The sequence below is a fragment of the Ictidomys tridecemlineatus genome, chromosome 6, assembly GCF_052094955.1.
Source record: "Ictidomys tridecemlineatus isolate mIctTri1 chromosome 6, mIctTri1.hap1, whole genome shotgun sequence".
In the NCBI taxonomy this organism is placed as follows: domain Eukaryota; kingdom Metazoa; phylum Chordata; class Mammalia; order Rodentia; family Sciuridae; genus Ictidomys; species Ictidomys tridecemlineatus.
The window spans coordinates 117680946-117703653 of NC_135482.1; the positions used below are offsets into that span (position 1 = coordinate 117680946).

The following is a 22708-nucleotide window of genomic DNA, read 5'->3' on the forward strand; positions in this document are numbered from 1 at the left end:
CGAGGCCTCACTGCCTTGCTTAGGGCCTCACTAAATTGCTGAGACGGACATTGAACTCAAGATCCTCCTTCCTCAGACTCCTAAGGCGCTGGGATTGCAGGTGTGTACCACCATGCCCAGCTGACGGCTTGGTTTCTGCAGTTAGGGAATGAGACCTTGTCTACTGGACTGCTCATTGACATGTGGCATCATAAACAGAAATTTAGTGTGTGCCTATTACATACACTGAATTGGCTCTGGATATTACAAAAACACACAATCCCTGCCCTCTCAGGGCTCCTGATTGAGTTGAGGAGGCAAAGCATAGGTCTCCAAAGGTTAGCCACAGTATACAGCAGCATAAGTTGGCTGGCACATGGGTGATATTCCTTCTATAAAAAGATAGAGGGAGTGTTTGGGTCCACTTTTCTGCTGCTGCAACTAAAAGATCTGCCCAGAACCATTTTAGGGAAGGAAAAGTTTATTTAGGAGTGCCTGTTTCAGAGGTCTCAATCCCCAGACAGCAGACCCTGTTCCTCAAGGCTCAAGGTGAGGAAGAGTGTGGAAGAGGGATGCAGCTGACATGATGATCAGGAAGCAGAGAGAGCTCCAGCTCCACTTGCCAGATGCAAATATATACTCCAAAGGCACCCCCCATGCCCCACCCCTGTCACACACACCCCTGCCATCCCCCCACCCCCTCACCCCCTCTTCAATTACCACTCTATCCCATCAAGTGATTAATTTACTGATTGGGTTAAGGCTCCCATAACTCAATCATTTCTTCTCTGAACATTCTTGCATTCTCTCACATGTGACCTTTTGGGGGACATCTTACATCCAAACCCCCATAATTGGGAGTCAGAGATGGAGTTAACTTTGATAGGTGAATGTCTCCCACCTTTACTTGGGTGTATGATTTTTCTTTCTATGAGCCTGTTTCCTAATTTTTTAGATGGGTAAAGTGATTTCTGGCTTGTTGGAGTCGGGTTGTTGTGGATTACATGAGATGATTTATGTGAAAGCTTTTTGTAAATGGCACTGTGGATTCAAATGTAAGTTGTTGTTATTAATTTGTCATTTGCAATGGAAAGCCTGTTGTATAACAGCTTTAATTCATTCATCATATGCAAATTAGGTGGTACTCTTGCAATCAAAGGTATTTAATGAAGGTCATGATTAGAAATAGAGGGAACAAGTCAGGAGACTCTTTTAAGTCAGGTTAGTATATGCCTCAAATTTCACTTATAAACTAATAAATATAATTCGTATTGACAGTTAATGTTTAATGTGTCTTTGAAGTGTTTTACAGTTTTGATTAATAAAAAAGAGGAAATGTATTTGAAGAGTACGTTACTGAACAGTGAAACACTAGGAGTCCATTTAGTAACAAAATTACATGATGTGTCTCATTCTATATTCTAAAACACACTATTTTTAGCATCTCTTTGAATCAGGGATGAATTCCAGTTATAGGGTTCAGTAATTAAAGCAGGGAAAAATAGTTTGGGCAAGGAAATCTTTTCACTTGGGTTGGATCTGTTTCAAGATTTAATCTGTTACCTTTAAAGGCGTCCCTGATAGCCTCTGGTTTGTAGTCTTTGTGGGGTCAAGAGCAACAGAAGATCAGCCAAGGACAGTGTGTCTCACTTTTAAAAATGGGGAGTTTTTAAAAAAAAAAATTGAAATTTTGGAATCTCCTAGCTGGTAAGCTTGTTGTATATGTTTTCTACACAATTCTGGACCCTCTAGCCTCACCTTGCTTTTCCTGTTCATGAGCCCTGTTCATCACTTTCTGTTCACCTTGTAAAACGTCCAGTTCTCTGTCTCCTCCTACTACCCTGCCTGCCCCTTTCTTTTCTGCAGTGTTCAGGCTGTCTCTGAGTATTCCAAAGAAAATGGCTTATTGATGCCAAGTGGTACTAGTCCACATTTGTATTTAATGATTGTGGATGTTCCAGAATGTTGCTTAAAAGCTTTTTTGGTTTTTTTCTTGATTCTAGTCAGCAGTCTTTCCTCAAGCTAGAAACCTTATTTTATCATAAATAAGTTGTTATTATTTTATCTTTTTATATCTATTGCAAAGAAGCCCATTAACTGTGTGGTTGAATGGAAACAACTGTTCTGTTGACTCAAATTCTCATGCATATTATGCATATTGCCTGTGCTGCATTTAAAAGTGGTGGTCAGACAGCAAGCATGAAATCATTGTGAACAAGGCATGTCTAGCTTTCTATGGTTGAAGTAGGCAAGGAACACACATCATGATTTATTTTATTACCTAGGCATTTGGGAAAATTCATTAATTTGATAAAGGTTTTTTTTCTTTAATATTAGCTATGTACCAAGGAAGAAGGAGAATAAGAGAGAAATACTAAGAACTGTTATAGTGACAAGTTGCATTTTCAGCAGTTTGGTTCATTTTGTTGTAGTAATCAATAAGTGAGCAAATTTAAGACTAGAACAAAACCTGAACTTGTGAAATCATCTTGGTTCTACATTTTTCCTGTGCTTATTTGTTTTGTTCTGGGCCACACTGATCAGGAAATTGCTGTGAACTCCTGTCTGTTTAAAGGCCTGGGAGGACATGGTAGTTTTCCACTCTGGCATATTGCATGATCTGGTGGGCTGAGTCCCAGGGGCAGGTGGGGTAGTGACATCATATTGCCAAGATCAACTCTTCCAGTACATTATTAGCTCATAATAATACTTCTCCCAGTCTCATCTTTGTAGTTAGGGAAACATGGGTTTAAATCAGCTGCCTTGAGTCTCCTGCTGTGTAAGCAGAGAAGCCAGCATAACTTGGAATCTGGCTCAAGAGTCCGTAGCATTCTGTTGTGGGCACAGAGAACTGGGGAAGTGGTTGCTGCCAGGCTAGCTTGAGCAGTATCTTGCAGCAGCAGTTACCATTGAGTTTCACTAGTAGGAAAGAGGCTAAGGCCTAGCAGTGGATACAGAAAATGCCAGCATTGGGCAGGCTGAGGGTAGGGTGTTCTGATGAAAAGTAGGGGGAACCTATCTTAGAAAGGTAACTGGCAAGTGGAAGTAATGCCCCTATATCTCGTTCCCAGGAATTGAGTATTGTTGCCCCATAGTGCTACAGGACAGGGTGTGTCACATGTGGTGGCATTGTGAAGAGATGAAAATAAAACTGGTCAGACATTCACTGAGAGAGAGATGGGTCAGGACAGAGAGAGACTGAGAAGGGTGAGGGCTTTTCCTGCAGGCCTGGGTGGTAAGTGTGGCTCTGAGCAGCATCTTATGGGACCAGCTGGAGAGCACTGGGCATCTTCAGTCCTGCCTCAGATCCCAGGAAACTGGTAAAGTTATAGGGCTCCACAGAATCTGGGAGACCAGGAAGTGTTGGTTTGAAGTTATAAGGATGTAGGCTTTCACTGAGTACAAAGGAAGCCTTATTTTAGATAGTGACATTTAATGACTGTGGCTACAGATCATGAACTTCCTCTGCCTCCACAGTGTTCAAGCAGAAGTAGGTGGGCCGTTGTGGAGGGGAGCCTCAGTACATGGGGTGTATGGTTCTCAGTCTCTTTCACTGTGTGACATTGCTTCAGTCAAATATATGCGCCTGTGCATTTCCTTGGGGATGGATGGACAATACAATCACTATTTTAAGAGCAAGCTCTGCATCTGTCACTTGATAGCACTGTATTTACATGGTGATGAGCATTTATCTTTACATTAACTTTGTATAATCTGTGCATCTGAAAAGACAGAAATCAGTTTCTTGGTGTCACTGTTCCACATGCAAATTTTAGATTTTTATTGTTTATTGCAGATGGAATCAGTCTCTGCATGCTTGTCCCTGACCTCGCACTTCACACTCTCAGGTCTGTGTAGTATCTTCCTGTACATAGCTTCATCTTTGAGAGAATCCTGGCTACATTCTGCAGCATAGTAGGAGGCTGGTTTCAAAGGGCAGAATTATAACATATTAAAAGATCTAACTGGATTTTATTTGTGATTCTAGAATCAGGCAACATTTCATTGTTTAGGCAGTCTTATGGACAAAAGAGGGATGAAGACTATAGAAATAAGAATGGAGGAAGAATGGGTTGATTGTTCAGTTACTTTCCCTATAGAGTTAAAAGAGAAGGAACTTTATTTTATCATGCCAGCCCAATTAAACTGGGCCTTTTTTGATTGGTGAATCTAAGATAATCAAAGAGTGGTGGGGTGGGGGAATTGCTGTTATTTGTGCTACTAATATGCTTTATACCAAAATTTTGTATTTAACATTTTAATGAAATATGTTTCTCTGAAGCTCATAGTGGCTACATGTTCTATACAGTTTGAGAGTCTTGTAAGTGAATAGAATTTAATGTGTGAATAGTTAGGGTTTGAAGAGAATGTAGAATTTGAGCCTGGTTAAAGAGGTGGTGCTAGGGAATGAAGTACGGAACAGTCTTTCTGTAGAGAGCCTGTGTAAACACTGTATGTGCTAGCTTCTGATTTCTGGAAAATTTAGAGGCTTAAGAGAGATCGCAAGGACCAAAATCGTAAACAAATCCAAATACAATTAGATTAGAAGAATATCAGCAGATTAACAGTCATTTTGACACAACCTATTCTCAGGTTAAACGTTTTCACAAAAAAGATTCTTTATTTCATATTGACTCTAAAATAGTGAATAAGTAAGACTATGGGCTTATTACTAGGGAAAACCTTATTATCCTTGACCTTGTAAAATGCCTTCTAGAACAAAATTAAATATTTTATGAGAAAAATTCAGTTGTCTTTTGTGTCACTGTGCAGTGACACATAACCAGAAAGTAATTTGTATGCTTTGGAGGTGAATTGTCTGTAATGCAATTGAAATTTCCTGAACTCATGTTATTACTACAAACTATCTGGTCCTCCTTCCACCTTATTTTTAGAAAAAAAAAATTTAAGCAGGTAGTTAATTATCCTGGCTTGGCTTTGGTCTATGTTTGTTCCCTAAATTATGATTTAATGTTAGGGTTAGTTGATAGCATTGTGCAGAAAATATAAGTGCATCTTTGGTGGGATTTTTGAGGGAGGGTTTCCATAAAGATAAGTTTGTTCCTTCATTCATTCTTCTAATCAACAAATAGCTAGAAGGGAGGTGGGCCTTATTGTCTGCTAGAGCATCACAAACACAAGACCAATTTAGAAATTACAGGGCAGGTGTGTTCTTGCTTCATAGGGGGGCACTGCCAGCACAATATAGAGATTAAACCACAGATATGACCAGAATTGGAATGATGGTGTTTCATCCAAACATGCACCTCTGAGCTGGCAGTATTGCACCTCTTAGTAGAGATGTTGTGTTTCATACTTTATTGCCTTGACCTATAACTTCAAAGGACTGATGCTTGTCACTTGGCAATGAGGCTACACACTTAAAAAGGGAAGTTATATTCTTCAAGACCTTTGTGGTGCCTGACTTAGGTATTTTAGCAGCTGGATAAGAAAGGGGAGGGGAACATCTTTATTTATCCAAAAGGAGACAGCCCAGTAGAGTTAAAAACAGTGACTCCAGTTGGACAAACTTGTCCTAACACTTCTTTTTCCCCCTGGCTATGTGATCCTGGGCAAATCACCTTCTGTTCCTCAAGTTCTTCATTTTTAATGGAAGAACTTGCCTCTCAAGATTTAAGTAAATGTATGTGAAATATTAGTATTATGATTGATCCTGACTACAGCATTTACCGAATAATAGCTAATAACAAAAGTAATAATTTTGTAGACTTTCACACAAATGGAAGAATTCCTAAACATCCAGAAAACAGACCCGGTGTTGGACAGTTTCCTCACTCTTAGGCAGCATTAGCTAATTGCAACCACATTAGCTAGATAAAACCATCTCTAAAATAGGTTTTAATAGGGCTTATAGTGCTGGTTACTTTCAGAATCTTCAAATCAGATCATCTGATTGATGGAAGACAAATGAGGCCTGAATAATCTAATAATCTAATCTGTATTTATAAATAAGGTGATGATTTAATGCAGATTACTTAGGGGAAAGCTCACTTTTTTCTTTTACTCTGTGTAATCAAGAGCATGCTGTACAGCTGCTCCTAAGGATGAGAAAGAAAGCTGTGTGATGCTTTTGATTTTAAATAAGCAAAATAGGATACGTGTAAAACAGAATAAAACTGAATAAATGGTCATTCTGAATTATCAAGATACTTTTGAAAGGATAGTGGCAGTCTGAACTATGTTCTCAAAATCTGTTGAACTATAAATAATTCATACATGTTCTTATAATTATTTCTAGTAGACTCAGGAGTGTATTAGGCTCTTTTCCCGCCCCCATGGAAATGGCAGTTTCTTCTTTTTCTTGCCTGGCCTGCCTTTCCCAGACTTCAATCCTCCCTATCCTTAGATTCCCTGAAGTTATTTGACATATTACAATACATTATTATTAGGCTGTCATGTTATCACTTTTTTCCATTTACCTTATAACATTAAAATTGCTTGCATGTATCTGTCAGTTTTTTTCTTTTTTAAAAAAATATTTTTATTTTATTTATTTTTATGTGGTGCTGAGGATCGAAGCCCATGCCTTGCACATGCTAGGCAAGCACTCTACCACTGAGCCACAACCTCAGCCCCCTTTCAGTTATTTTCTTACTCACTTTTGTGTGTTCAGTGTATAAAAGGGCTAATACAAGATGCTTGATAAAGTTTTGCTGAATGTATTAATGCCTATTCAGTAAATTTTTCTTATTTGTATTCATTCCAAGTAAACTATAACTCTTAAGTAGAAAACCGCATTTTACTGTTCATTACCTAATACTATAGCACATAGTTAAACACTATTTGCCAGATTGCTGCATAGCCTGGTTGCTAATATCCAGTATCTTGGAAATATTTTTTTGGGGTTCATTCAGCAGGTATAAAATCTTTACTACTACTTTATCCTTAGGTGTACTATTAAATATTTATGATATGATCCCCAAGATGTTCATTAAGTTTAAATCTTATTGTGGGAAAAATTACTACAAAGGCTCTCATCAGGTACAGGTCTTCCATCAGTGATCAATATTTGATGGATTCTGTAGGCAGTAACAAACCTTAAAATGCATGTTTTAGTTGAATAAACAAATTGAGTGGTTCAGTTGAACGTACCGTACTATAATATACCTTTAGCTCTTATTAACTATGAGTCCCTGAAGTTAATTTCAGAGTTTATTCCAGGATAGGGAGTTGAAATTGTATGGGAATTCATATACCATATCAGCTTCTTGCTTAAACCAATTAGAAAAGAACGGGTTCTGGGATTAAGACTCTCATTAAAATTACTGAAATATGAAATTTTAATTTAAGACTTTTTTGAAGACTTGAAAGCTTTTGCCTATTGGCATTTAATTTTGTTTTTATTTTTTTTCCTTTAGTTTTAATTTTGGTTGCTGTTACTACTGATATCTGAGCCAAAGTGGTGCTAACTGAGGGAATCTCTGCAACTTGTAAGTCAACAATTACACGGTAAGAATACGTGTCTTTACCTTTAAAGCCATTTCATTTCTATAACATTATAGTTTAGAAATTTAATTGGAAATAGGATAGCATAAAATAATATTTTTGAATATTTACTATTCAATTTTAACATATTTTAATATAATAACAGATTATATTTTAGAGCTTTTTATCCTAATCGATAATTAGGACATTAAAAGAGAAAACATATAACTTGATATATTTATTTCATGTTAATTTTTTATGGCCTAGTAAACAGATCTTATTTACTTCCCTATGTTCTTTGTTAGTTTGCTTTTTATTTTTTGCAGTTTAGCCAATTCTTTGTTGTCTGAATCTTGCTAATAATGAATCTGTTTAAGAAGTCAAGATTTAAAAACAAACTAGTCAATTTTACTATAATTCATTCTGAACTGAGGTTGTGGTAATTCCAACTATAGGCTAAAATGAGGTATTTTAATTATTTGTGGATTTCATTGATATATTTTGCTGTATTTATTTATTTTATTTATTTAGTGTACCAGGAATTGAACCCGGGGCCCTTAACCACTGAGCAACATCCCAAGCCTTTTCTTATTTTTTATTTTGAGATGAGGTCTCATCAAGTTGATTAGGGCTTGATAAATTTCTGAGGCTGGCTTTGGACTTGGGATTCTTCACCCTTACCTCCCAAGTCACTGGATTACAGGTGTGCACATCCACACCCAGCTATATTGCTCCATCTTTGAGAATTGAGGAGTAATGAGACATTTGAGAATAGTAGGGCAAGTCATTCCCTTCAGCTCCAACTTCTCCATGTGCAAAATAATATCATTTGTCTTGCTACATATAGAATTGTAGAAATCAAATGAGATGCTACATGTGGAATACTTTTAATTTTTTTTCTTTTCTTTTTGAAGTGAAGGGAGCGAATAACAAGTCTTGTTTTGAGACAGTATTGAGAAAAAACATGATAGTAGAAAGGATGCCATACAAGAAGCTGAATGACTCTAATTTGGTCATGTCATTATAGTTCTTTAACATAGGAAAATCGAGTTTGATTTCTATTCTTTCTTTTTAGAGGTAATTTTTTTAAGGAATATATCTGTGTTCTCTAACTATAGTAGAATTAAGCTAGAAATCAGATTCAGATAATTGGGAAATCCCCAGGCATTTCAAAATAATCATCATATTCTGAAAACTCATAGGCCAAAGAATAAGTCATAAAGGAATAAAAAAAATAAAAATGAAAACATAGTATATCAATCTGAGAGTTACACCTAAAGGACTACTCTTAGGTGAAATTTGTAGTGTTAAATGCTCATATTAGAAAAGAAAAGGTTTGAAGCAGTTATCTAAGCTTTTACCTTAAGAAACTAGAAACTAAAGAACAAGTTACACCCAGAAAAAGAAGAGGAAGGAACGGACAGAGAGTAAAGTCAATGAAATGGAAAACAGCAACAAAAAATGTATATTTAAAAAAATTCATTGAGGGGCTGGAGTTATAGTTCAGTGGTAGGGCACTTTCCAGTGTGAGGCGCTGGATTCGATCCTCAGCACCACATGAAAATAAATAAATAAGGGGAGGGGATTTTGGCTTAGTGGTAGAGCGCTCACCTAGCACATGCAAGTCCCTGCTTTTGATCCTTAGCACCACATAAAAACAAATTTGGGGCTGGGGTTGTGGCTCACCGGTAAGTGCTTGCCTAGCACATGTGAGACGCTGGGTTTGATCCTCAGCACCACATAAAAATAAATAAAATAAGGATATTGTGTTCATCTATAACTAAATATTATATTTTTAAAAGGAGGAGTTTTTTAAAAAAAGGTATGAAACCAAACTGGTTAATTGATACAGAGTAAAATTGATAAGCCTCTAATCAGACTAATAAGGAACAAAGAAACAGAAATTCCTATTACCAGAAAAGAAAGTGACACAGCACTACAGATTCTATAGATATTAAAAGGACAGTAAAGGGATATTATCTTGTAATGCATTTGATAACTTAGATAAATGGGCAGATTCCATCAAAGACACAAACTTTGGGGACTGATGTGGTGCCTCAGTGGTAGAGCTCTTGCCTAGCATGTGTGAGGCACTGAGTTTGATTCTCAGCCCCACATATAAATAAATAAAATAAAGATCCATTTTCAACTAAAAATTATTGGGAGAAAAAAAAATACAAACTTCCAAATTATTGTCAAGAAATCATGGATAAGTCTCCATTAAGGAAGTTGAACTTGTACTTCAAAACTCTCCTACAAAGAAAGTTTTAGTTATAGATGAACACAATATCTTTATTTTATTTATTTTTATGTGGTGCTGAGGATCGAACCCAGCGTCTCGCATGTGCTAGGCAAGCACCTACCGCCTAAGCTTACATGGCTTAACTGGTGAATTCTGCCCACCTCTGATACTAATTAAGCACAAACTCTTCAAAAAATGAAAGGGAGAGACATGATGTTATTTTACAAGTATTTCCCTGATACAAAAAGATGTTATTGAATAAAATATTAGTAAATTGAATACAATTAATGTTACTAAACTAAGTCTAGCTGCTCATCTAACAGCAGGGTAGTTAAGTCAAGAGACAAAGTGTTAAGGCAAGGAAGGTGAATTTATTTTGAAAGTCAGCTAAAGGAGAAGATAGAAGACTTGTCACAAAGCCCATCTCTATAGAAGCTGATGTAGGGTGCTTTTTGCAGGTGCTTTATAGGTATCTTCCCATAGAGGGTGGGCCAGATACTTGCTATCTGATCCTTCTTGCCTAGTCATGAAATGTTTTTAAGTTCTTCAGATCTCAAAAACAGAGATCATTTTTTCCTCAGGCTATTTCTGTCACCAGTTATTTACATGTTACACATTGTATAAGCTAGAGGCTGGGTAGTTTCCTAAAGGCCATCTTGTTCATTGCCAAATTCCCAATAATGAAAGAAAACATCCTTAGTGCTTGGTCTCATTAGTTATGTACTACAAACTTCTGGAAATGAATGAAAACATTCTGAATGCTCAATTCATTAATATGAAAAGGATAATCCATCCTGGGTAAGTGCCATTTATTTTATAAGTGAAAGATTGGTTCAGTATTTGAAAATTATAGTTGAAAATATTAACAGAATGATCAACAGAATTGTAAAAAACCATATGGTCATCTTCATAAATGCATAGGAAAAGGCGTATAACAATACTCATTATCAATTCATGATAAAAGCTTAGAAAGATAGGATTAGAAGGCAAACTCTCACAAACTTAGAAATACAAGCTTTCTCAACTTGATATATCAAGAGATCTATGTAAAACTGTAGCTAATATTGTAATTATTGGTAAAAGACTAATGCTTTCACCTAACATGAGGTGCAAAGCAAGGGTGGTCACTGTCATTACTGTTCAATATAGTACTATTAATATAATAAAGCAAGAGAAAGAAATGGCATTCTGTTAAGGAAAGACAAATAACAAATCAAATTCACAATTCACTTAGCAAGGAAGTCTAGGAAATGATGATTTAGACTTTAAGTCTCATGTAAGGAGGCGCACAGAAGGAGTTGGGAATTGATGCTGAATGCTACAGTTACCAATCAGTCAGGGGTTCTTTTGCTTGGTTTGGATAGAAATCATGAAAAGGTAAAGTGCATCTTAGTGTTACCAGCTCTGAGTGCCAGCATCCCTTTACCCTTAGTGTAATCTTATCCTCAAGGTGTTAATAGCTGTCCCAGCCACTCCTGGCAGTGCCTTTGCAGCCAGGGTAGTATCCCCTGGCAGCTTTCAGGAGCATATCTAGTGATCAGAGCTAGCGGCTTCTAGCTGCTTTTTCTCACCTTCTTCACAGCTCTCCATTGCTCTCCAGAGCTTTAAGCAGCTCTCTGGCTTTTACGCATTCTATAGGGCTAGTAGATCTTGTTATCAGCTTTTAATGCAAGCAGCTCATCTATTCTTTTTTTTTTACCCCAAATAGAGATCATGCACCGTAGTGGAACCATCCCAACAAGTCTTTATTGGAAACTATATTCCAGCATAGGGGGTCTATAAACAGGACGCAGGTCTCAGACTGGCCTGATGAGGAAGTTTGCTTCTTAGCCAAACAGGGATAGGTTAATACACGTGCACAGTCTCCTGTGGACTAAACTCAGGCTTTCTGCTTAGTCAGGCCAGCCTGCACAGGTATATTAGGCTCACCTGTTTTGGCTGTTGTGGGCTGGGGAGGTGCTCCTTTTCTGCCAGAATGGGGTCAGCTGAAGGTGGGTGGAGGCATCCAAAGTGGCTACAGGTTGGAGACCTCCTGGGTGACTGACTGTAGGTTGTCTGAAGCTACTATAGCTGAAGCCACATCTCCTGGAACCACTTCAGGACAGCTGAGCCTGCAGCTATCGGTTGTCTGAAGCTACTATAGCTGAAGCCACATCTCCTGGAACCACTTCAGGACAGCTGAGCCTGCAGCTATCCTGATGACAGCTGGGTTGGACCACTGTAGAAGTAGCTGCTTGATTGACAGCCCTGAGGCTTATGTGGTAGTGGCAGGGCTGAAAGTCTGATGGGACCTCAGGAGCAGTGGCAGCATTCATTATAACCCAGTTAGATGAAGCAGCAGCCCCCAATGTCTACCTTACCAAGCCAACCATCTGTCCTTCTTCCAGGGTAGTGAGAGTCCAGAGGCTGGGCTACTGTAGCTGTTATTGGAACAGACCCAGTGGGGCATGATGGTTTCCCTAGTAACCAGGAGAGTTGTGACAGCTTCTTTGGCAATTGCATAATTGGTGTTTTGATTGTGCTTCCATGGATAGTCATGCCTCCAAGGTAGCAGTCATTTGATGGATAGGCCCTATTGCATTTGCAGAAGCTTTGGTGCTAAGTCCCAGTCACTCCCTCTGATGAGAATCCAGGAGTGGGGCCATTGATACTAGTTCACCTGGGCTTCGGGGACCCATCTGTACCCCAGTATGGCCCCATCTGAACCCAATCTAGGGCTGCTGCCTGTTTGTGTACCAGGGTAGCATCAGCTGCAGTTGTGCATAGGACAAGGACTTGACAGTGGTCAGTCAAATACCTGGGTAGTTGTTCACTTCCACCAGCTCAGGGCTTGTCTGTCATTAACAAAAAGTCAAGTCAGAAAGCAGGTTCCTTTGGGGAGGGTCAGTTGCACTTATTTTTGCTCTCCAGCAGACCCTTCCCACTTTTTTTTAAAGATGGACACAATATCTATCTTTATTTTATTTATTTTTATGTGATCATGAGGATTGAACCCAGTGCCTCACTTGTGGGAGGCAAGACCTCTACCACTGCGTTGTAACCCCAGCTCCCTCCTGACTTTTGATCTGAATCTGAAAGTCCTAAAAGCACTGCAAGATTTTTATCACTGTGGTTTTAAATTGGTATTTCCTTTAAAGTTAAAAATGGGCATCATCTGGAGGAAAAGTTTCACTTAGCATTTTCTTCTTTATGGTAATATAACTGAGAAAATTGTGTATAGCCCTTCAAAGGTATGCATTGGTTTAAATTCCATTAAATAGCGTTTGCTTTTAACTTAAAGAGGATTACTAAAACAATGTTAAAATGTTCTCTTAAATTGTAAGATGGCAAACAAATTGTTAAATATATTACAGTCATCATTTAGTTTCAGATGAGTTAAAATTGTTTTGGATGCTTGCTGTCCATGCCTTAGATATTGCCATGTTTTGTATTACTTTATATGCCCCTTATAATGCCTATTGAGTTCTGCTTAGTATTTCCTAAGTATTTGTATATATTTATCATGGGTAGCAATAGAGTTGAGGGACTCTTGAATTCCAGTCCCAACTGTCTGGGATAGTTAGACAAAAACACATCTATTGTCTCTGGTTGGTTTTCCTGAAATTTTATTATTCAACGAAGGTTTTGTAGCTGAGGTAGAATGCTTAGAAATTTAAACAAATACATGTTTTAGTAACTGTGTGACTTACTTTCTTTTTTTCTTTTTTAGGTATTGGGAATTGAACCCAGAGGCATGTAATCATTGAACCACATCCCCAGTCCTTTTTTATATATTATTTAGAATAAGTTGATGAGGCTGGCTTTGAATTCATGATGGTCCTGCCTCAGCTTCCTGAGCCATTAGGATTACAGGTGTATGCCACCACACCTGGCTGTGACTTACTTTCTTAATGACATATTATATAGCTTACCCTTATTCCAAGAAGATCTTGGCTGCAGAAGCAGCATAAGACTTTGATGTTTGATGGAGCTGATTTTGAATATAAGTTCTTTGACTTACTAGTTACATTAATTTGGGTAAGCTACGTAACCTATTTGAGTCTTGTTTCTTTACCTGTTAAATGGGGGCAATAGCAGACTAAAGTTGTAGTGAGATTTAAATGATACAACGTATATACAATGTTTATGTGAAATGTTCTCCTATTTCATTATTTAACTAATTCATTACCATTAGCTGTATGATTAGGATATTGTAACTGATTTTCTATGGTTAGCCCCTTTGACTACTGTTTTTTTAATGGTGATCTCACTGTTATTCAGTGGAATTTGTTCAGAAGAACATAAAGTTGGATGTTTGAGAAGAAGTACATAGTTTGTACACTTGAGATATTTTATGGTTTGGTATTTGTCTTCCTCCTTAGGATGGCTTAGAGAATTAGGAATATTTAGTTAAAAAAACATTTAATTATTTCAAAACTTTATTTCATGAGTGCAGTTTTAGTTGCCAGAAATAATGCTATCATAAAGCCTTTTGTTTATACAAAACAGAAACTCAAGGTTGGTAGCATTCACACTGGGAACTGCCAAGTGAATTACACAAATTTATACTTTTTTAACCTTATCCTGCTTTATTTTGTTCATGCGTATAAAAATTGCAAATTTTTGGCCAGCATTAATGAACAACAGTGGTGATTTGGGGGCTGGGGTGTAGTTCAGTGGTAGAGCTTGTACTTAGCATGCCTCAGGCCCTTATTTCAATCCTACCATTGAAAGAAAAGTCATCTCCTATGATTCACTTTTATAATTGGGGGATGGTGACAATGTTTTCTTTACCTACTTGGCAAACCATCCAATTTTGTATTTTATAATTCTTTGTTTTCCTTTGCAATTCAGATTTATTTTGGGATTGGGGTTTTTGGCATTTTGGGTTTTCTTTTGTGATTTACATAGTCAATGTCATTTTCAAATAATTGATACCTAAAAGTTAGAGAAAAATATGTGATAAATATATCATTCTTAACCAAAAGAGTTAATGCTAATGACAAGACTTGAAATTTTATGATTAACTACCTAATTAGAAACAAAAATTAGATGTTTTTGAGAATTAATTGGATTGGAAGAGGTCATAGGGCTTTATAAGTCTGAATATCTAAAAATTATTTGGGAATTTTTCAAATTCTTTGAAGTAAGTATTTTTCAGAAAGTCAGATCTCTCTAGCAAGTGTTAAAATACTTTCAATGGTTTTAGCATTAGAATATTTATTGATGTATTTTAATTATAAAAATAATGCAGCTCTAGCTAAATTTTGTGTTTGTAAAATGCTTGTAAGTCGTGTTTTTATTATATCTTGAATAAGGAGCTAATTATTTTATTTAAAAGCATTAATCTGACAAATATTTAGTGTGCATTGTAAATAATACTGTAGTGAATCACTTATGAGCTTTTCATATACTTCACAGTATGATTTCAGACTGATTATAATGTTGATAATTAGCTTCTTCCTTTTCCTATGCAATTAATAAGAAAAGGAAGGTAGTTAAATTTTTTTAATTTGTAAGGCAACCATTTATTTTTTAATATGAATACCATCTAGTATTTATATTCCACTTATAACTTTTAGGGGGATTGTTGATATTCTATCTCATTGCAGCCCTTTCAGCTTCTATATTTTATTTTTAAAATATTTATTTATTTATTTATTATTTATTTATTTATTTATTTATTTGGTGTAGATGGACACAACACAATGCCTTTATTTTTATGTGGTGCTGAGGATCGAACCCAGGGCCCGCCTGTGCTAAGCGAGCGCTCTACTGCTGAGCCACAATCCCAGCCCATCTATATTTTAAATAAGGACTTGAGGTTCATCAGAGTCTTAAATGGCTTACCCCAGGCAGTTATAGCTCCTGAAGAATCTTGAGGCTTCTTCCTGTATTACCATCTGCTTATTTGACCACTGGGCTGGATTTCCAGGCCTCTTACAGAGGAGCTGTTTAGGGATCAGGCTGTTTTAAGACATATATTCTGTAAATTGTTAGAACAAATTCTTTTCAGATGAGGGAATTCTGTATAAAGAGGAAGACTTTTGTTAGGAATTTGGTTAGCATTTCTTTTTATTGTTCTTATCATATCCTTTAATTGTGGCCCCATGTATGTACTCTTGGAGATGTGCCTAATTGCTAAATTTATCTTTCAGGTTTGTTTTTTGTATCATAATATCCAGTGTGGTGTCTGGCGAATAGTAACCTTTTTACTTGGCCTTCATGTTAGCATGGGAAAAATTAAATAAATGTACATTTATCTTCTAATTTTCACTCAGGAATACCTCCACTGATTGAATTTTAAGTCTTTTTATTGAGGCACAATTGATTTACATAAGCTATGCTTATTTAAAATGTACCATTTGATAAGCTTTGAAATGTATATACATTGCCAGTCTGACTAGGAGTCTTTGCTCATTTAAAGACAGAAGTCAAGAAAAGGCAAAGAACACAGCTCTTTAGTATTGCCATCTCTGAATTCTTAGAGTTACCAGCTGAGCTTTGGGGGCCTTTTGCTCACTTTGAGATAGAAATGAAGAAAAGGCAAAGCAGTACCACCAAAAAGAGGCTTTTCTGAGGCTTATGCTTTTTGAGCACAAGGAAAACAGTACATGGCATAGGGCTCTGGGACTGGCTTCCTGAGGATGTAGTGAGTGAAGCTTATATAGCCAAAAAAGATGGTCTCACAGAGGCACACAGTCTGTTACACATTTCTACACTTGTTTAGTTGGTTCTTTGCTGTGGGTACCAGGAGTTGTACTTTCTTCATGGCTTTCTTCATGATAGATCAAAAGCCCCAGCCTTTTTATTTTATGTCTACAAGACCCAACTGTGAAATGAATTCAGTACATCAGAAGACACTCACCAACAAGAGTCAAGCTGAGTCTAGGAAAGAAACAAATCTTGTGAGAGCTCTGAGCAGCAAAAAAATTGCACATATCTTAATTTGGAAATACTTTATTGTTTCAAACCCAGGCCGCACTTATGCCAGGCGAGCGCGCCACCACTTGAGCCACATCCCCAGCCCTGGATGTTGATGATTTTTGATCAGGGTGGTGAATGCTGAAGGTTGGGATGCCTACAGTAATTTATTAAAATAAGACAACAATGATATTTTTGACTTTTCCTCTCATAAAATACTTCTTTGAAGCACACAATGCTGTTTTTTTTAGTAGTTTTTCCACAGACCTTCTTTCAAAATTGGAGTTAGTTCTCTCAAACCCTGCCACTGATTTGTCAACTCAATTTTTGAAATATTCTTTGTCCTCTAACATAATTTCAACAAAATTCATAGCATCTTCACTAGGAGTAGATTCCATCTCAAGAATCAAGTTCCTATTCTCAGCTATTAGTGGACACTTCTCAACCAATGTTTTATCATAATAGAAATTCAATCACATCTTCAGGCTTTATATTTAACTCTGTCTTTTACTATTTCCACCAGGTACTTTCTCCATGGAAGTCTTGAACCCCTCATAGTCATCCATGGAGGTTGGAATCAAGTTCTTCCAAACCTCTGTTAATGTCGATATTTTGACCTCCACCCATGAATCATGGATTTTCTTAATGGCATAGAATGATGAATCTTTTCCAGAGTATTTTCAATTTATTTCTCTTAGAGTCATCAGCAGAATCACTATCTAGGGTATCTGAAGCCTTGCAAAATTTATTTCTTAAATCTTGAAATTTGAAATTACTCCCTGACCCATGGGCTACAGAATGAATGTCATGTTACCAGGCCTAAAAACATTAACCTCAATGTAGGTCTTCAGCAGGTCTTGGGCATTTTCAATGAGCAGTAACATTTTGAAATGAATCATTTTTTCTAAGCACTAGGTCTCTACAGTGGGCTTATGACATTCAGCAAACTATGTTGTAAATAGATGCGCTTTCATTCCAAGCTTTGTTGTTTCATTTACAGAGCACACACTGAGGAAATTTAGTATAATTCTTAAGGGTTCTAGGATTTTCAGAATGGAAAAGGAGCATTGTCTTCAATGTAAAGTCACCAGTTGCATTAGCTTTGAAGCTAAGCACTGACTTCTCTCTAGTTATGAAAGTCTTAGACGGCATCTTCTGCTTCACCTTATACTTTTATGTTGTAGAGTTGGCTTCTATCCTTAACCCTCATGATTCAACCTCTGCAATATTCAAGGTATTGCAGCTTTCTCACCTCTCTTGGCCTTTATAAAATTAAAGAGAGTTAGGGTTTTTCTCTGGATTAGGCTTTGGCTTAAGGAAATGTTGTAGCTAATTTGATTTTCTATCCAGACTACTGAAACTTTGTCCATAAGTGAGCACTAAGGGTGTCTCATTTTTTCTTTTTTAATCATTCATGTGTTCACTGGAGTAGCACTTTCAATTTTCTGTTAAGAACTTTTCTCTTTTATTCACAACTGGCTAATTGGTGTAAGAAAGAGGCCTAGTTTTTTTTTTTTTTTTTTTGTCTGTCTTGGCCTTTGACATCCCTTCCTCACTAAGCTTAATCATTTCTAGTTTGGGATGTAAAGTGAAAGATAAGTCATTGTAGGATTATTAATTGGCCTAATTTCAATTTCATTGTATCTCAGGGAATAGAGATGGCTGAGGGATAGAGAAAATATGGGTAAACAGCCTGTTGGTGAAGCAGATAGAACTCATACAACATTTATTAAGTTCACCATCTTATATAGGCGAGATTTGTGGTACTCCAAATCAATTACAATAGTAGTATCAAAGATAACTCACTGATCACAGGTTTAATAATAATTTAAACATTTTAAATATTGCGAGAATTACTAAGATATCACACAGAGACACAAAGTGAGTGCATGCTTTTGGAAAAATGACTCAGAGAGACTTTCTCTATGTGAGGTTGCCACAAACCTTCAATGTGTTAAAAAAATGCAGTGTCTTCAATGTGGAATACAGTGAAGCACATTAAAATGAGCTATGCCTGCACTTTTCATTTCTCTGGTTGTACATGATGCTGAGTCACACCATTCATACACTCATACATGGAAACAGGGTAATAATTTCAATTTCATTCCACCATCTTTCCCACCCTCAGACCTCCTACTGTCCTCTCCCTCCCCTCTTCCCAATCCAAAGTTTCTCTATCATACTTTTATAAAAATAATTTGGTAGAATGATAAGAGATTTGAATTTTTCTAAGGGGACTCTGAGTTGTGGATTCATTTAATTTTAATTATATAGTTTTCAGTCACTTTCATGTATTGTTAAGTTATTTCTGACTGCTCAGGTTTAGCAATGGATTCCAGAATGTTTCTATCACTGACCATGGCAATTCTCTCAAAATTGTGACAAGAGAACTCACACCCATAGGACATACACTGGTATTAACATTGCACTTGGTACTGTGAACACACAGGTAGCAAAAATGAAGATATGAAATCTTTTGAACCAAATTCTGGTCTTTGGAAAATTCCTTCAAATCTTAGATATCATGTATGAAAAAAATACAACTGAGGTTTCCCCAAATTTAACAAAAATATTTACAATGCATATGACCATCCCTAAAATGAACTGTGAAACTGAAAGAAACAGTTTAAAACATTATCAATAATGAAAACAATATGTATTGGCCACACTAGAAGACAGAACTGTTTGTATATTATTTCTTCTTTGTAATTTTCTTGACTCACCTTTTCCTGCTGCATTTATACTGTATTTTCTCTGCTCCCTTAATTAAGCAAATTGAAACAAAGAAGGTGCCTTGCTCAAACTGAGTTTCCTTTCTTTGAATTTCAGAATGAAGGTACAAGAGTCTAAGTCAGTTCATATGAGGAAAGAAGAGACATAAACCAAAACAAATGTAACCAAGGCCTATTGAAGGAAGCACTATGATGGGGATGGAAAACTCCAAACTAGGAATACCCTCAGAACTGACACTCTCTTCTTAAAAAGATTAGCTCCTACAGGATTGGAATCCCCAGAACACCGCCCAGTTTACTTAAGATAGAGTATAAAGGTTTTATGAAAAAAGCCAGCAACCTGTCAGCACTCCACTTTCCTAGTTATTGGCCTTGAATCTTTGAGTCTAACATTGGGAGAGAGCATCCGTTCTATAAATTACTTCTTATTCCTACATGAAGGGGGGGAAAGGGAGAAAAAGGAAGGAAAAATGGAAAGGAGAAAGAAAGAAGTAAAAGTACTAAAAAGAAAAGAAGAGAGAGTCAAGGGGAGGTACAGAATAACAAAAGTGATGTCAAATATACCAATAAAAATAAAAAGGATAACTGGAATGAGTACCAATAATAAATTAATTTTTTTTTTTTTGGTAAAAACTGAACTAATTCCAAAATGCCTCTCTATCCTCTTCCTTTGACCTCCTTCACTTATCAAATTGGAAGTGATCTTTGAATTTCAATTTCAATACAATAACTTGCAGGGTTCAACATAATAGCTTACATCTTTCACCAGAAACTGAACTCTGAGCTTATATTCAGAGGTTTGTCAATATTTTTCTGAAAAACAATGAAAGGAAAAAAATTACTGCTTCTCAATGCTTGTGAAGTTAAAATATAATGGCACTCCTTTTTTGGGGTTGAGGGGTCAGGAAAAAGGCTAAATGGTCAATCAACACCTCCAGTTGATTTCTGTCAAATAAGTCTCAAAATTTCAAATCAAGTGAGTGGACATTGGGCAACGACCTGAAAGTTGTGGGCAAATTCCCTATTTAGACAATATAGCAGTGACCAGAGCAATATTATTATGCTAAAGAAAGTTTGAAGTCATCAAATAAAATCTATAGAAAAGATCCCATTCTACACTAAGATCATGCCTACTGCTTCCTCCAAACAGCTCAACAATTTACGTTTTCATTATTCATTAGGCAAAATTTCCTGTTCTTATATTTGTACTAACAAACTGTGAAATTTCATTGCTGTATAAATATGTACATAAGTTGCATGTGGCACTGAGATTTGAGGTACAAATTTCCAACTCTGCTGACTAAGATACCCAGAGCACACCCAAACACAGATTGGGGTTACCTAGGATAAGTTTGGAAGAGACACTGATTAGTATTCTAGCTCCTAGATAATTATCTCTCTCTTAATAATTTCCATATCATATCACATTTTTTTATTGGTTGTTCAAAACCTTACAAAGCTCTTGACATATCATATTTCAAACATTAGTTTCAAGTGAGTTATGAACTCCCATTTTTACCCCAAATACAGATTGCAGAATCAAATCGGTTACACATTCACATTTTTACATAATGACATACTAGTAACTGTTGTATTCTGCTACCTTTCCTATCCTCTACTATCTCCCTTCCCTCCCTTCTCTTTCTATCCCATCTACTGTAATTCATTTCTCTCCTTGTTTTTTCTTCCAATTCCCCTCACAACCTCTTTTATGTAGTTTTTTATAACAATGAGGGTCTCTTTCCATTTCCATGCAATTCCCCTTTTCTCTCTCTTTCCCTCCCATCTCGTGTCTCTGTTTAATGTCAATCTTTTCTTCCTGCTCTTCCTCCCTGCTCTATTCTTAGTTGCTCTCATTATATCAAAGAAGACATTTGGTATTTGTTTTTTAGGGATTGGCTGGCTTCACTAAGCATAATCTGCTCTAGTGCCATCCATTTCCCTGCAAATTCCATGATTTTGTCATTTTTAAGTGCTGCGTAATACTCCATGGTGTATAACTGCCACATTTTTTTAATTCATTCATCCATTGAAGGGCATCTGGGTTGGTTCCACAGTCTAGCTATTGTGAATTGTGCTGCTGTGAACATCGATGTGGCAGTATCCCTGTAGTACGCTCTTTTAAGGTCTTCAGGGAATAGACCAAGAAGGGCAATAACTGGGTCAAATGGTGGTTCCATTCCCAGCTTTCCCAGGAATCTCCATACTGCTTTCCAAATTGGCTGAACCAATTTGCAGTCCCACCAGCAATGTACAAGAGTACCCTTTTCCCCACGTCCTCTCCCCTCTCCAGCACTTGTTATTGTTTGACTTCATAATGGCTGCCAATCTTACTGGAGTGAGATAGTATCTTAGGGTACTTTTCTCTGTGTCTCTTTTATAGCAGTCACTTGGTAATGTTCCTACAATACCTACTTTCTTACAAAACACTGTAGCTGCAGAAGATTAAGCAACAATTGTTCATAATTTTCATTGTATAAAATGGGATTTGTGTCTTTTGATTTCTTCATAGAAATAAGGAGTCTCAAAATGAATGAAGCTTTTGTAATGTTCCAAGTTCATGTCTACACAGTGTGTTTTGGTGAGATGCTTATGAGGACTCTCCACATATCTATGAGGATGATTATATGTTCATGGGAGTAGCTTCCCTTTAGAGTGGAGAGATTTGGGACTTTCAGACTGTTCCCAGGGTCATACAGTGTTGTGAGAAGAATAGGTGTTTATTCTAGAAGAAGAAATTGTGAAATTCTCAGGCAGACCCTAGTGTTAACTTCTCCAAAGAAAATTTATTACAGAGTCCCCAAAAGAAGCATAGGGACCATAAGGAGCAATGGTAGATATATTGATCTCTGTAAGATTTTTATGGACTTAGGTCCAGTTATACTTTGTGACTTATGTCCAAGTATATAACACTGATGGGAGTGGATATTTTTGCCCACTCTAATAAAAGTACCTTTCATATTAAGTTGAAACACAAAGCTAAGGACCACAGATTGGAAATATCATATGCTATAGCACTAATTGACCTAGAGAGTCAGGCTACTTGGTACCTAGCACCACTGGATCAGAAATGTGTTCCCTGAACTTCTAATAGCTTATACCTGCTGTCCCTAGGATGTCCTCCACATGGCCCTAGGGCATAATTGGTCATTTTTAGGAGAAACAAAACAAAGAGGCTCCAGAACTTATATCCCACTGATAAAAACAAGGAGAAATTCCTGAATTCCCATGGGCATTTTCTGGGCAATTTCTAACTTAGTCAACAGGCATTTATTTGGTGGAAGTTGGAATGCTTTGGGGTTCATCTGGATTTAGCCACTCTTGATTTTACTAATTGACTCCTTTGTGGACTGGATGTGGACTAGGAGAACATGAGTTAGACTTGGATGTTCTGAGTTAATTCCAC

At 36.9% G+C, this 22708-nt stretch overlaps 1 protein-coding gene across 50 annotated transcripts in view; it reads left to right on the plus strand.

The window, feature by feature from the left end:
• Window positions 1–22708, plus strand: part of LOC120888398 (phospholipid-transporting ATPase IB-like) — a 151352-nt gene that overhangs the window by 39848 nt on the left and 88796 nt on the right. For 24 of the 50 annotated variants that reach the window (XM_078015594.1, XM_078015602.1, XM_078015632.1 and 21 more), the window contains 3 exons: window positions 3776–3827; window positions 7359–7449; window positions 13377–13684. The gene's annotated coding sequence lies outside the window, so the exon portion shown is untranslated. The remainder of the gene's footprint in view (window positions 1–3775; window positions 3828–7358; window positions 7450–13376; window positions 13685–22708) is intronic. The other 26 variants (XM_078015593.1, XM_078015595.1, XM_078015606.1 and 23 more) reach the window with 3 other exon arrangements.